Source organism: Triturus cristatus, chromosome 9 (assembly GCF_964204655.1).
Source record: "Triturus cristatus chromosome 9, aTriCri1.1, whole genome shotgun sequence".
In the NCBI taxonomy this organism is placed as follows: Eukaryota; Metazoa; Chordata; class Amphibia; order Caudata; family Salamandridae; genus Triturus; species Triturus cristatus.
The window spans coordinates 828,569,460-828,584,513 of record NC_140592.1 but is presented as its reverse complement, the minus strand read 5'-3'; positions in this window follow the sequence as shown (position 1 = coordinate 828,584,513).

The window sequence follows — 15,054 nt, the reverse complement described above, 5'->3', positions numbered from 1 at the left end:
CAACAAAAGGAATTAAAAAAGGGGCAAATGACGAGGTCCTCTATTGTCGGCGGGCCTTAAGGTGTTTGTCGACCAGGACCTTTACCCGCTCCTCCAGGTTCTCCTCTAAGCGGACCATCTGGCGGAGCAGCTGGTGGCGAAATGCCCTGCAGGTACATGCAGGGTGGGGGGCAGCAGTGCTTGAAATCGAGGCGTGGCGACGGGCGGATGCCGGACCACGGCGTCGTGAAAGTGGAGGCAGGGCCTGACTGGGGCCCGGGGCATTGGAGGAGGCTGCAGCTGCAGCTGCAGCCGCCTCCTCCTCCTCCTCCGCTTGAGCCACCAGCCAGCGATAATGTTCGCAGATGGCCTCCAGTTTCCGGCGCCGGGCCCTAGCGGCCAACTCCTTCCTTGATGGTTTAGTGGATGTGGAAGGAGTATCTATATCAAGAAAGAAAAAGAACATGTTGTAGCCAATACTCTTAGCAAAACAGAAACACTAAAATCATTCAACACATAGTGTCACAGTATCACTAGCAAGCACAGTTCATTACATTTGTGATTTGGTGGTAAGTATCTCTACTCCTACTACCTTGGACTCTAACATTTGTGGGAGTTTCCGACATTATGTGGGAGTTTCCGACATTATAAATATAATCGTACTATGTACTCCGGTACACCAGTCGTGTTGTTCTTATCTGTAGTTTAGCCCAATTACATTACCTTGTTGTAGACGGCATGCCAGCTCAGTCAGCTAAGCTTGCACCCAAGAGAAACAGATATGAGCCACATGATGCAGACTCACGTTAGTTTTATTTACTACTACTGTCTGCAGGTGGGGAAGCTCATATTTTTGTATGTCGCCTTACGGCCGTTGGCACTGGCCATACTCTGTTACATGAGGGCAAATGGCATGCACAATTTCACTTACACCCTGCCATGGGTACTACAAAAAGGCTGATTATTTATCTGATCCAATGATCATTCAGATTATAGATGCTAATACGATACGACATCAGGTCAGTAGCGGTTGGTGGTGGGAGTGCTGCCGGGCGGTGAGTCGGTGACGTGGGAAGGTGCAGGGTGGGGATAGTAAACTATGTATTAAGGACAATCACAGGTAATTAAACAATACATAAAAAAAAATTGTTGCACGGACTGCATCGCATTCGGTGGTGCAGTGCGCACATTGAAAATAATTTTATTTATTTTTATGTTGATTATTACCTGTAATGGGCCGTAATACACAGTTTACTCGCCAGTGCCACCCACCAGTCCCCTCCCCATGTCACCGCCCGCCAACACTCCCACCACCAACCGCTACTGCAGAGGGTACTTTGCTTTCATTGATTGTGTAACCAATAACCATAAACAACAGATAGCCCACCCTTTGCAGGCTGGCTGCCCTAATCGAAAATACATTAATAATAATAGGTAGGGAGTGGTCCCCAGAGTGGGAGGAAGGGGCTTCCGCTTGACAATATATATATATATATATAAATATATATAACGTGCTTGCAAACTACTGCAAGTGTACTGTATTCTGATAAATACTACCTATATTCCCCTAGGCTTTGCTACTGTCGCGCAGTTTCTTTTACATTTTCTTCAAAGTAAGAATCTCCAGTGACACTTTCCACCTATACTGTCTATTGATGATAGTACATCCATTAAAGTAAACGTTCATCCTTCTTTTTTATATCTCTCATACTTAGTTGGTTTCACCAACAACCACCCATGCTTCCGCTCCTTCCTTGCTTGCCTTGGCTTTGAATTTGAACCAAACAACGCTGATTTTTGCTATCTAGCACTATCCACCCATACTGTGTCGCCCACCCAGGCAGGCATTCTTTCACCTTCCACCCATCCTTCAACAACCCATGCATCTGATCTGATTACTATCAGCCACCTATGCATGCTTCCAACAACATATCCTTCTCTGCCAGTTAGTCATATTATTTATCTCGCCCGTCCTTCCACCCTTAGTTCTTTCCCTCTTTGTTCAACACATCCATCAAGGTCATCTGATCTGAGTTTGTCTTCTCCATAAAACCTTCACAGCTGATTTTGGAGTCAAATAGAAGAGGCCATTGGTTACTCTACTCACGCTGCTAATGCTAAGTAAAGGGTGTCTTCTTCAACCGTTGTATAATAAGAATTTGCACAATACAGTGAAATAGTGAACACACTTCCATCTAGTAGTAATGTCAAGAAGTAATGAATATAACTTACCGCCGCCGGCCACTGCGGCTAGATCCCCCCCTGTCTCTCCTGCAGGTGCCGCCAGTTCGCCTGCCCCCTCCGGAATGGCCGCATCGCTGGCCCCGACGGCACTGGTGGATGGTAGTGTGCCTAGAAAAAAACATCACAAATTTTTAGATGCCTGGAAACCTCCCCCTATTTTAAGACTTCACTTGGAACATTAAAAAAAAGTTAATACAACATACATCAGACACTAGTAGTAGTGATATGGTTCCACCTCCTAGGGTCATCTAGTCCTAATCTACTCTTTTGAAAGTTAGCCTGAGCCATGTGTAACCCTTTTAGATTCATCATGTCGACTACTACTCTTTTTGCGCATATTTAATTATACCTGCCAGCTTATTGACATGTGCAGTAGAGGCCTTTGAGGCCACTTGACTGTTGCGTACAAGTGAAGAGGTCGAAAAAAAAACCACTTATTGAGTTTGTTTAGTTCATATTGCTTAGCCATCACATACATGTTACACTTTTTGCCATGACTGCAAAATGCTTGCATTCACCAGTATACTATCTAACGGCTAACTCGCAGCATTTTTCTCATATAATAGGCGGAAGATTCCCTTCTACAAACCAGAGATTTACAGAACATATTATGATGCAAGATGATGTAACCAGTATTTCTACGTTCTACGGTGAGGGGTCTTCCAGAATTCTAAAGATCTTGGCTCTTGTTCTTGTTGTCATGCACTTGTAAATGTTTACTGTTTTAATCTTTGGCTTTTTGCTGGCTTATTGACTATGGCTGTAGTAAATTAAATTTCATATTAACGATGTACAGAGTTTGATACTTGTTTCAAATAAACCTTTTGAACTTACACATAGACTCTGTGGTATTTGGTGTGGTGGGGTGGACTTACACAAGTGAGTGATCAAAACGTGTTATTATCTTCTGGGTTGTCTGTCTCAGTCATCATCAACATTGTGTAGCTTCTTCGTGGGGGGGTCGGGAGTGGGACCCTAATGTGAGACACTCACACTATAGCTAGTCGGTCAGGGGATCCTGGGTTCTTCGGACTGAGGTGTGATCAGTAAGGTCCAACCTCCCATCAGCAACATCCTATTTTGTTGTGCATAGTTCTGTATGTGGCTCTGCAGAATCACTAGACAAGAGTAGTATCATGTACTAGCCGATCAAAAATACTAGTCAAATATCTGGTTGGCCATTTTGTTTGTGGTAATTGTCAAAGCCTCAACATTGAGAAGACTTGAAGAGGACAACCCAAAGGACAGGACACAGTGGCTAGAGCTATTGGTCAATCAGAGTTTTATTATTCCAAAGAAAACCTTCTATAAAGAGTTGGCAACTGTGCAAGCTTCGCTACAGACAGAGTAATATAATAGTAGTAGTAGTAGTAGTAGTAGTAGTACAGAGAGTCATAGCAGAGGCAGTTAGAAGCAACTTAGTTAGAGGCTGGGATAAACAGAATTTGGAAACAGATAGTCAAGGTCAAAGAAGTAAGCTTTTGTAAAAAATAGAATTAGAAAGTGGAACCATAATTTATAGTTCGGAAAAAAAAGATGCAGTAAAAGTTAGGGAAATATAAATGTCAATATAACCACTGGAGGACTTACTGGGGCCAGCAGCAGGAGCCTCGGTAGAGGAGCGGTCCTCCTGTGGGTCCCCCGCCGACTCCGACCCCGTCTTCTTGACCCTGGGTGGTGCTGATGATCATGTAAAATATAATAAAGAAAGAGACAAACATTAAGGAGTGCTGTGAAAGAAATAATAATAAATCATTTGGAAAAATAAGTCAAACAACATTTTAGGAAACAATAATTGCAATAAAATTGACCTATCTAATCAGATGGATCGACTGCTGGCTTCTTCCTGCATTCACGGATCGTCTACTTATTTAGGAACACTCCAGTGTTCCATAATCATTCTGATTACAAATACTAACGAAGCCTAGTAAGTACCACCTGACCTACACCACCTATTCCAGACGGGCCAATTGTTCACTAAGTCTGCATTTCCATTTTTTTTCAGCCATCAAATGCATAGATGAGATGGAGGACACATGCATACATTAGTGCATACATACATACAACAAATTGTGGGTTGGTTGCATGATTCTGATCTAGTTCTGCTACTGACTGACCATGCTGCTAAGCCTACCACTCACTAAACAAAGTACAAAAGGTTCGACGGAGGACTGGGGTAAGCAGCACTCAGTGACAGAGGAGGCGTCACGCAGACCGCATAAAACAATTATTAACTAATACTAACAAACTAAACCTAGTATCCAATATCCATCCACCACTATTTCACAGTAGGACAATGGAAGGACTAGAGTCTCTCTAGCAAATCGCATTACCTAACTTCAGTTCTGTAAAATAAACTCTTATATAATCAGCATCAGCACAAGCTAGCGCAAACTAAGTTGCAAACAAGTAAGAGTACCACCGAGCACCTGGGTCCTAGTTAAATCAAAGAACATTTTGCTTTTTGGAACTTTATTTACCAGCAACGCTTGGCACACAGCAGTAATCTTGTTCATCAAATTTAATATACACAATAAGTTACTCACCAAGCCCGACGACCTTGACACGTAGCAGGTCCAACAGGTCCTGCTCCCGGTCCAGGATGTCGGACCACAGGAGGGCTAGCACCGGAACACGGCCCAGCGCACCTTCGCCCACCGACGGTGCGGCTCCTGGGTAGCGTACCTGGAGCCGGGCCTGCCGCCTGCTGCCAAGGTCAAGGGGAGGTGGCGCTGGATGAAAAAAACAAGGGCGGCCACCTCCTCCTCCCCAAACAGTTGCCGGGCCTGCACCCCTGCAGGACGCATTCTGCCGCAAGGCAGGCGGCCCTTCTCTGCTCCTGCAGGTCCCTTGCCCTTGGCACTCGGTCTGCCTTTGGCCATGGTTCTGGGGTGAGTGGGAGGCGGAAACGAAAAGTTAGAAGGGGAAAAAAAGTTAGGGGGAAGAAGATAGAAAGAACTTTATAAAAGTAACAAAAACACAGTAAAAGTAGAAATAAAATGCAAAATATAAACTTAGGCAAAGAGAGAGATAAATACCTAAAAAAAGTCAGAATAAATGTTTTAAAGACAAAGGATTGAACAGATAAAGGGAGGATACAAAAGTAGGCCCAGAACCATAGAATAGAGTGAAAAACAAGATGGCCGCGCCCATTCGCGACCGTGTGGGTAAGTTCGCACGATATTTCTCGCGAACATGTACTATTCATCGCGAACAAGTAAAATGCGCTCCCGATCACGTCAATGCACATCGCGAACACGCTATCCGCGACCCGGAACAGGAAATAAGGCATCGCGAGCGGGCGGGACAATAGAAAAACAAGATGTCCGCGCCCGTTGGCGACCGCATGGGTAAGATCGTGAGATATATCCCCCAAGCATGCAAACAGCTCCCCGAACACGCTCACCGCGCTCCCGAACAAGAAAAAGCCATCGCGAACGGGCGCACCAAGCAACTACGCAAGCTTGCAAAGCTACACGAAGGTCGCGTAGTGCAAGTACATCTTCGCGAAGCTTCGCGAAGCTTCGCGAAGCGCGGCTACGCGAACTACGCCCAGGGTTAATGTTTGTATCAATTGACTTAATTGGGATATAAATACATATACATATGTACATTTCTTAAAGTATTTCAGCTGGATAAAAAAGGGGATTCCCTGGGTGGGCATTCTTTTCTTTGACGGGAAGTGTTCCAATGTTTTCTGAATGGCAGAGGATCGCGTGGTACTTAAAGAGACTGCAAGTGGTGCTTAGGTTTTTTGCCGATAAATATACATCTGAACGACGGCATGTAGTTTTGAGTTGGAAAACTGCATAATTTTCTACTTTTCTTTTGACTGCCTGCTCTCAATACATTTTAGAAATGCCCGAACCACTCAGGATGGACACAGCACGTTTAACATGTTTTCTCAGCAAGTTCATAAAAGTCACCATAAAGTGAGGACTTTTACGTTATGAGATCATGCACGCTTGGCTCAGTCCCTGCTATGAACAGTTGTTATTTCATGATTGATATTCCCACATCGGCTTCCTGGACAATCTTTAATCCAAACTGAGAGGCACTTGCATTTTATAGCAGCAGTGTGTCCTATGAATAGAGCACATCTATACAGTGCATATGTCATACCTGACTCTAATAGTTTTCCATACTGTGCCTGTGGCCCTAGAGGCACATAGGCAGTGTGTCATAGAGAAAATCATAGAGGCCCGAAGTATGAACAGTGGAAAGACAAGATCATCCATCGTTTGTTTTTTCATGTGTTGTTGTAAAGGGACATGTACTTAAACAGAGATCTTATATGTCTCCACAAGTTGGTGACTTCTATGAATGATAGCACCTAGATAATTTACCACAGTAAGTAAACTATTAGAATTTTTTAGCGATGGCTACAGTTCCCAAATGTCCATGTGCCTATGTCCCTTCAATTAAAGAATTTAGGGGCAGATTTACAAGCCCCTTGCGAGACATTTACGCCGCCGTTGCGTCACTTCTGTGACGCAGCGGCGGTGCAAACCATGCGCCTTGTTGCGCCTTATTTACAACATAACGTATCTAGGGAGATGCGTCACGTTGTAAAGCCCTGCGCTACAATAAACCTGCGTCAGGTTTAATGTATGCAGGGTGGGCGTTCCGTCGGAAAAAGCCTTGGAAAAGTGACGCAGTGAAATCTACAAGATTGCACTGAGTCACTTTTCCGACACTGCTGCGTCAAAACCCTGCGCCTGCTTGAAGCAGGCGTAAGGCATGACGCAGCATGTTCGGTATGGGCAGCCCCAGAGCATTGCGGGAGTTGCGTCGTGCTTGCGCCGCCCTTATGCCATCAGATGCGTCACGCATCTGTTTAACCTTGCGCCATGATGCACTGCATTGTAAATGCAGCGCATCTGTGGTGGCGCAAGGGAAAACTTGCGTGACGCATCTTTCCTGGCGCATCCCTGCTAATTTGCAGGGATGCGCCAGGAAACATAAATCTGCCCCTTAGTGCCTGATGTGGACTTTGATGGATGGAAAAGTAGTGTCCATCAGGATGAGGGAGGACATTATGTCCATCATTCCAATGGTACTCCATCTGTCAAGTTTAGAGATGTAGTCATCTCTAAACCTTTGTAAGTCATTGCCATCATAGTGGTTCCCTTCAATGCAGTAAATGTTTGAAGGAGGTTCCCTTCAAAGCAGTAAAAGTTTGGAGGACACCTCCTTCAGTTTTGACAGCGGACCACCAAACTTTTTAACTTTTTGTGCTTTACAGAAATAAATTCCTACCGTGGGAGTGTGTTTCTGAAAAGGAAGTAATAACCCCAACACCCTGGGAGTGTTCTCCCATTGTGTGCAGTCATTATTTGCATTCTTCTGTCCTTCGCTACCAGGTTATACCTGGCGTTGTCTTGAGGAACTCCATGCCAAAGTTAGCTTCTGGCATTGAAGCCACCAAAGAACTTAGTGCCTGATTGGATCTGACGAACCAGAACATTTTTGGACCTGGCGGCGCACGGTACGCCTTAATCTCCTGGGATCTCCTGCTTCAGCTAACAGAGACACGGGGACACTCTGTCGGCGTAAAAGATCAGATTTTATTAGCTGCAGCTAGTACAGTTGTCCTAGAAGTACACACGGTATGTTCTCAGGAGACTGCCACTTCACTCCGTGGCACACAATCTTTTATAGTACATAGATAACATATACATTAACAAAGAACACACCTAAAACATACATAGAGGACCAATAAGAACAGTTCAAGAATAAGTCAGAGCCAATAGAAAGATTTGGAAAACAAGGTATCGAGTAACTCGAAGAAGCCTCTCCCCCAACGGTATTTGCCATCCCTCCCACAGGTTAAGGTATTAACATGTTTGTAACTGGTTTGCAGGTGGCGAGATATGTTCATGTGTTTTGGAGGACAGTTGTGAAACAAGAGAATACAAGCGGAGGACAGCGAAGGCCAGAAGATGAGATAAAGTCAGAAGAGAATAGCGTGAACCAACAGATAGTTAAGAAAGGGATTAGAGGAACCAGACAGGGATTAGTGTACTCGGCCAGTCTCTAACACCAGCTTCGTAAACAGAGGCAGAAGGCTATTTCGACACAATATTGCAGGAGAAGCAGAAAAGACTTCGATCGTCGTGCTGCCTGAGTGAGGGCAACACAAAATGGCAGCGGAGCACAAAATGGCGGCTCAATGCGATCGTGATCGAAAATCGAATTTCCTCAGACCCTCCTTTTGCCAGAACTCAGGCAAGATACATAGACTCACGTTAATCTGAGTCGATGTCGATGGCCATGCGGTGATCAAGCTGTTGCTGTAACATCATTCTAATATTCTCTGTTCTTTGTGCCTTGGGTTTTGGGAAGCACATAGTAGCATAAAGGTCGCAGATGGCGGGACCACAGTGTATACAAAGACAACAAGAGAATACAATGGCTAGAATTATACCAAGGAATGTTAGCACTTTCCAACCCCATTTGGACAGTAGTCCCCAAAACCATCCCAATAACGACCAATCTCCTTCGTCCTGATGAATTGACTCGGAGATTATATGTAATTTAAAGATGGCCTGGTATACTGTCGGAGCGTCATCAGGTATATAAATACAGCAACTCAATGTGATCAATTTACAGACTCCACCACGATCTGCAAGAATGACATCTAATGCAACTCGGTTCTGTAAAGTCATAAGACGATCCGCCTTTAGTTCCGCTGTAATATTACTCAAAGCTCCTACAGTGATGTCTATGGTAGTCTCTACGACACGAACCAGTTGCCTCATATTCCTGCTGTTGGCCATAGGACCCCAAAAAGGAAGAAATCCCTTTAGGAAGTCTCCTCCCTCTTGACCTGCTGTGTCTTTGGAATCAATAATTCCTCTGCCATATCTGTTTTTATGAAAATTTGAAGAAGCAGTGTATGTAGGGGGAAGAAGAAACGCTATATAGCAAGTTCCAGAAAAACCAGTCGGCAACCACGTATAGGCTCTATCGTGACAGATGAAATATGTGCCCTGAGATGGTACTAATGGCGGCGAATTCTGAGAGGAGTGGATGTAAGTATGGGAACAAAAGCTTTTTCTTTGTTCGGGGTCAGTAGTTTGGCCATTGATTTGCAAACAGAAATTGCCTTGATGAGGTACAGTCCAAATTGGTGGTGATTTTCCTTGCTTAACTTTATCACTAAGGCTTGTGATATAATGGGTGACATTCCAATTAGCATACGCTTTTCTTTCATCAATAGAAATTTTACTATTTTCCATGATTTTCCTATGACTGAAATCTGGTCCACCAATATAAGAACTGACAGGTCGTTTGAATCGGCTTTGATAGGCATTAGAGAAAATTACAAAATAAGCCCAAGCGGAACCTTCATAAGAGAATGGAAGGACTAAATATGGCATCCCTTTTTCTGTGGTATGAGGCATTAATCCACACACCCAACAATCGGTTGTATTAATTACTAATTGGTGTTGGTGTAATAATTGAATAAACAAATTATTGTAGTATTCGATTCTTCTTACGAGTTCATGTTGAGGAAGTGTATGAAAGAGATGCGGAGAGATAGTAGAATAAGAAGGCATAGTAACAGAAGAAGGGACAACCTATACACGCCAATAGAATACACAATAATATAAAAACACATAAAGTTATACTACAACGATTGAATATTATTTTACAATGATTATTCTTCATTTTGCTCTTTCTCTCTCTTTCGCCTAATGTAGTTTCCATCTTCTAAATGGATGCTCACGGCAGTCTTCTTTAATCATTGGATCACGATTGTCTGCCGTCCTATGACACTGCAAGTCCTGCAGGCCTATTGCCACTACTCAGGTCACAACCAAGACTCCTACCGTGACCCTGCAACTGGGATAGACACTACATAGAAGAGAGATTTTCAAATTTTCTTCTTCAGTCTGGGTCTCAAATTGTAATGGGTTTTATCAGGTACAGTCTGATCCTGAAACAGTGTTCGTGGGTTTGTGGTCTTCAAACGAAAATGTGATGGTACAGCTTCTTGGAGAATGTCGTCGCTTTCTTTCTCTGGCAATGTTCCAGTCAAACGTGCATCACTAAAGGGTACAAATCGGGAAACCTTCTCACTCTCAGATTCACTTATACCCTTACGGACCCACTGATCAAAGGGCAAAGGCAAAGGAACCTTTTTGCAGTGAACGCCGTGAATCCAGTTTTTCCTTCCTTCAACCTTCACTGCTGTACGAGTTGTTAAGAGAACCTGACGGGGTTCTCTCCAGCGAGGCTCCAAATTCCTCGTCCTTTGAAAATTCTTTACACAAACCCAGTCACCTGGTCGAATGGAATGACCTGAGTCTGTGGAGGCCTCTGGCAGAGCGCTCTGAACCTGTTGATGAAGAACATGCAATTTAGTTGTAAGGTCGTGCAAATAATCAATCAACATTGAGTATGGCAAGTCTGAATACTTCTTAGGGCGAGGGACTCCCCATATATTAGCTGGGCGTCCAAAAACTACCTCATAAGGGCTAAGTCCCAAACGAGAATGTACAGCCGTTCTGGTAGATAGAAGAGCCAAAGGTAAGGTATCGGGCCAACTAAGGCCTGTACTAGCCTGTACTTTAGCAAGCTTGAGTTTTAGGGTGCCATTATAGCACTCCACTAGACCCGCTGATTGTGGATGGTTCGCCGCATGGAACTTTTGTCTTATACCAAGACCTGCACAAACCTTTTGCATGACTTGGCCTACAAATTCGCTCCCATTGTCACTCCAGACAATGCGCGGCAAACCGAATCTAGGCAAAAAACTCTTTTAGAAGCACTTTGGCTGTAGATAAAGCAGTATTGTCTTTCAGGTGGTATGCCTCTATCCATCGGGAAAAGGCACATACCACCACTAGAACATATTTGAGATTGTTGCATCGTTCCATATGAATGTAATCGATCTGCAACACCTCAAATGGATAGGTCGGAGGAGCAAAGTGACCTGCTGGAGTTGGGGTTCCCTTTCCCGGATTGTACATTAAGCAAATAATGCAATGTTTCACTATATTGTCTGCACACTTCGGTATTCCCTTGTTTTGCCATACTGGAGCCAGAAGCTTGCATATTCCTTTCGCACTTAGGTAGGCTGGACCATGCGCAATAGTAACTACAGGTAGTACATAAGCGTCTGGTAACAGCCAACGTTGGTGCTCGGACAATTCCACCCAACATCCCATTTTCATCTAACATTCCTGTACTTTCTTTCCACCTACTCAATTCTTTCTCTGTAGCCTCTTCTTGAATTGATTTCACACTTTCTACTGTATCCTCATACATTCCTCTTTCTCTGACCCAATTTGCAGGGCCTGCAACATACATGCGACTTGTAGCATCTCTGGCTGTCTTTTTCGCTACTTCATCTGCAAATGCATTCCCGCGACCAATATCGTCAGTAACCTTCTTGTGCGCACTACACTTCACAATTGCTATCTTGGTAGGCAAAGCAAGTGACTCAAGAAGATCAGTCACCAATAGACCATGTTGTATCTTAGTCCCGTGGGAAGTAAGGAATCCCCTTTCTTTACACAAACGTCCAAAATTGAACGCCACACCAAAAGCATATTGGCTATCGGTGTACACGTTCACTCTTTTTCCTTTGGATAACACACACGCTCTGTTTAAGGCTATCAGTTCAGCTGCCTGAGCTGAATTATGTCTGATGCGTGCTGTTTCCACAACTGTGTGCAAGGTAGTAACAGCATAGGCTGAAGTTGTCTCTCCATTAGGAAGCTTAAAACAAAAACCATCTACCCATAGCGTTCCATCCGGATTCACTAATGGCGTATCTGTTAAGTCAATTCTACCTTTTGTCTCTTCCTCAGTACGAAAGAAACAATCATGTTGCTCCTGAACACCTTTCCCTCTGGAAGAGGCAACAAAGTAGCTGGATTTAAAGTATTACATCGTTTGATATGCACGTGACTAGCCAAAAGCGTCAGCTCATATCCAGACAAACGAGCACTCGTAAGATGCTGTGTTTTTGTCCTGTTTAGCAAAGTATCCACTGCATGTGGCACCATAACAATGAGAGTATTATCTAGCACTACTCCAGCAGACTGTCGAATAGAAATTGCTGCTGTCGCTTTAAGACAACTAGGCAATGCTTTCGCTACTGGATCTAACGTAGCTGAAAAATAGGCACATGGCCGCTGTATATCTCCAAATCGCTGTGTTAAGACTGACAACGCACAACCTTCTCTTTCGTGAACATAGAGCGTAAAAGGCTTACTGTAATCAGGAGTACCTAGTACAGGAGCAGACAACAGAGCAGCACGTAAGTCAGTAAAGCTCCTCTGACACTCGTCAGTCCATGGAAGGGGGTGAGGTGTATCTTTCAAAGTGAGTGCCAACAAAGGCTTGGCCAACAGAGAGAAGTTAGGGATCCACTGCCTACAATAGGAAGTAATGCCCAAAAAGGCACGTACCTCTCTTTGTGTGGATGGCACAGACATTCGCGCAATAGCTTGGATACGTTCTGGGGTTAATCGTCTTCCCTCCTTTGATAAGAGATGACCCAAGTAGGTAACTTCTCTGCGAACATATTGTAGCTTAGAAGATGAAACCTTATGATTGAGATCGGATAAGTGTCGCAGCAATGCAACCGTCATATTCTTACATATATCCTCTGAATCAGCAGCGATTAGCAAATCATCCATGTACTGAATGAGAGCAGCACCAGACGACAAAGAGAAAGCATCGAGATGACATTTCAAAGCTTGACTGTAAATAGAGGGAGTTTCACAATAGCCTTGAGGTGCGCGCTTAAACCGGAAGCTTCGGCCTCCAAGAGAGAAGCCAAAAATATCCCTACTTTCTTCGGCAATGGGAATACTAAAGAAAGCATTTTTCAGATCGATAACAGAAAACCAAACCGCTGTAGAAGGTATCATCGTCAACAGCGCAGTGATATCTGGGACAACAGGAAACTGTGGTACAACAATTTTGTTTACCTCCCGAAGATCAATTACAAAACGATAAACAGGAGGTTGAGAAGGACCAGTGCGTTTAAGAAAGAATAGGGCTATTACATATGTTACCTCTCGTTTCCTCAACCACATCTTTATGAATCAAATCATGAATGATTTCCAAAAGTGCTTTTTCACCTTCAGTGGAAATTCTATATTGAGGAACGCGTGGCAATTCAGCATTGGGCTTCAGAGTGACAACATAAGGGGGAATTTCGAGACAACCAACATCATTTGGACCCGTAGCCCAAAGCGTTGTAGGAAGAGAGAGCAATTCAGGAGGAAATTGATCTTTAGACAAATACATTGGAGAAGTCAGTTTCTGTCCTAAAGTGAGATATACACCAGAAGATGAACAAGATATTGTGGCATGCAGTCTTTTCAATAGATCCAGGCCCAATAGATTCTCGCAACCATTCGTTAAGAGAAGCGAAACTTCTAAATCATAAGGGCCAATTGAAATGGGCAAAGGGCAAGAAACCGGATTACGAACTGGGGCGCCAGAAAAACCTACAGATACATTCGTTAAGCCAGACAAAGGGGCCCCAGGGAGTTTTGAATGAATGATAAAACTTCTCATCGCACCAGTATCTAAAAGAAATGGCTCTGAAACACCCATTGCAGTGACATTAACATAAGGTCCATTCTGATCTACTGGAATCGACACAACTCCCTTACTTTGTCCATGGCTGTCCTAGTTAGCATGAAGACTTTCATTTCCGTCTTCAATGTAAAAATCCTCATTGTAATACTGTGTAGACCGAGCGTTTTGCCGATCAAAATAGTTCACAGAACTAGAGGGAGGAAGGGAACGCTGTTCTTGGGTCAGTATACCTCGACCTCTACCCTTGTTTGCTGACTGGAGGCCAGCACGACCTCGTGGAGCAGATAGTGTCCCATTAGACTGCAATGAAACCGGACAACTATTCTTGAAATGACTCTCTACAAAAGGCACATTGATTAGGACCTAGCAAAGGTCGCGGAATATATGGCTCAGGCTTTTGATACACCTTCTGAAACTGCGGAGGCTGTTGAAACTGAGGCTGAGCATAACGAGGTGGATAAGTCTGTTGCAAGAGAACCTTAGTTTTCAATTCTTTAGTCTTTTTCTCTTGCTTATCATTTTCTCTGTATCTCTATTTTCATAATATTGAGCAGTAGCCAATATCTGAGCTGAAGAAGAAACAGCCCATGAACTTTCGGAGTCTTTCAGCTTATGCGACAGCTCGGGAAGCAAATTAAATACGAATTTATCTACAAATAATCGCTGTCCACCCTCCGTAGTCATATCCTGACCACTCTGATCAATGAATGTCTCCTCAAAACGAGTGTAGAAATCGCAGACACTCTCATCTTTCTTCTGTTTACACGCGGCTAGTTTATCCCAGTTAACTTTCAAGGCAGGCATCATCGTTTTCATTAATGTAATAATCCTACCAGGGAGTTCTGAAATCAAAGCATCAGGTTTCGCACCACCCACTTGGTTTCTATCTGCGGCAATTATAGCATCCCAGTTTCCACCTAATTCTTGGGCATGATTCTCTTTACGAATCCTAGCCCATAATGCTTGTGGAACTACATTCCCCATCAACATATCGATATCTGCTAAATTCATAATGCAGGCTTCAACAGTTTGTGACAATTCTTTATAATAACCTGCAGGGTTTTTACGAGGATCCGGTAGAGACTGTTTAAGGGCTAAAACTTCAGATCTTTTCCAGGGGACATGTACCCATATACGCTGGAAGTGAGCAGGAATAGCTTGATTAGCACCTGCTGCTGGAACCTCTTCTCTCCATACCGGAGGAACCTCTCTCATTGGATAATTTTTCAGTGTCAACCTAACTGAAGAATCGGAATCTAGAAA